Here is a 1,602-nt window from a genome sequence, read left to right as displayed (position 1 = left end):
TCTAAAATCCAACCCTAAGTAAACTGAACACACACAAAAAAAGGGAGGGGGGAAGATATATTGGCTTCTATGAGTGAAAATTTCACAGGCATAGGAACAGCAGGATGCAGATGTTTAATACATGTCATCAGGACTTGGTCTCTCTCCAATACTGCTGGCTCTGACTTCCTAGGCATTGGCTTGTTTTCAGGCAGTCTCTCCCACCCCTCAAACACATAGTGATGAGCTATCCACTAGCAGCAACAGGCTTCTAGTTGACTAATTTAGCAATCCCAATGGAATGAATGCCTCTTTCCCATTGATGAGATCTTTCAGGATCTCAATAAATCATCAGTCTTCCCCACTCAGGTTCTAAACCAAATGAGAAATAAGAAAAATAATAAGGGGCCCAAATATCACATTTACTGCTGGAGAATGTCAGTTGGCAATAGAGCCAGATGGGCTTCCTGATAGGCACAGTAGGATTGGGCAAATTTTTCCACCCAGTCACTGGGCACAGCCCCGCTGCACTGGGCTATCGTTCCAAAAGTCCTTCAGGGAGCAGACAGCTTTGTGAACATGCCCAATTTATTCTTCTCAAATTTACCGATTAGATAAGTCACTCCTCCCACGTGGAAGGAAACATCAAGGATACAGAGATATTTTGTACCTAATTTTTCCTGGCTCCTTGTTCTCCTTACAGAGTTAACCATTAAATCTATGGACAAACAAGAGTACAAACTCCCTCCACCCCCTCAACCTCCAACCCCTCAGGAATCAGTCCTGTGCCCTTGTTATGGGGCCAACCCCAAACCAGTAACTGCTCCGTTGGGGAATTTTAGTGGGCACTGTAGGTTTGGTACCCAGAGCAATATATCATTTAAACTAATTCCAAGACCAGTTTGTATCCAAGGCTGAATATTCACTTCCTTTTCTATTTCCTAGCCAAATAACATCCAGGGTAATTCAATATAGTCTTTCAGAGATCAAATGATATGATAAATATACTTTGATAATGAAATATGTAGAAATTCCACTAATAAAATTCCAACAATTTGGAGTTATTTCAAATTAAACATAAGATTCTTCCAATGATCAAAGTCTTGGCAAAAAATTATAATATCCATAAGCACAACCTGCATTAAAATTAAATTCTACAGTGCTTGCTTCAGCAGCACATATACTACAATTGGAACATACAGAGAAGATTAGTATGGTGCTTGAACAAGGATGGCATGCAAAGTCGTGAAGTGTTCCACATTTTTGTGAGTTTGGAGACATGAGCTCTGAAAGTGTACATTCAGAAGAACAGTAAAGAATGAGAAAAATTGAACAGGGTCTCATGGAACAAAATTATGGCAAGAGATGTGAAAATATATGTCATGAGTGTCCCAGAAGAAGAAGAGAAGGGAAAAGGGAAGAAGGAATATTTGAGGAAATAATTGTAGAATATTTCCCAACTCCATTGAAGGACATAGATATCCATGATCAAGATGCACAATGTACTCCCATTTGAATAAATCCAAAAAGACCTACTCTGAAACATACTAGTAACAATGTCAAATGCCAAAATAAAAAGATAATCCCTCTTGATGTAGATGTGGAGTGGACACAACCATTCTA

At 39.3% G+C, this 1,602-nt stretch overlaps 1 non-coding gene across 1 annotated transcript; it reads left to right on the top strand.

The window, feature by feature from the left end:
- Positions 1-1,138: 1,138 nt before the first annotated feature.
- LOC111761837 (U6 spliceosomal RNA) lies at positions 1,139-1,244 on the top strand. Its single transcript, XR_002795082.1, has one exon. It is a non-coding gene; the product is annotated as a U6 spliceosomal RNA (small nuclear RNA).
- Positions 1,245-1,602: the final 358 nt, after the last annotated feature.

This window comes from Dasypus novemcinctus, chromosome 7, assembly GCF_030445035.2.
Source record: "Dasypus novemcinctus isolate mDasNov1 chromosome 7, mDasNov1.1.hap2, whole genome shotgun sequence".
Lineage (NCBI taxonomy): Eukaryota > Metazoa > Chordata > Mammalia > Cingulata > Dasypodidae > Dasypus > Dasypus novemcinctus.
The sequence above is the reverse complement of the archived record's forward strand: the minus strand, read 5'-3'. Positions and strand labels throughout refer to the sequence as shown.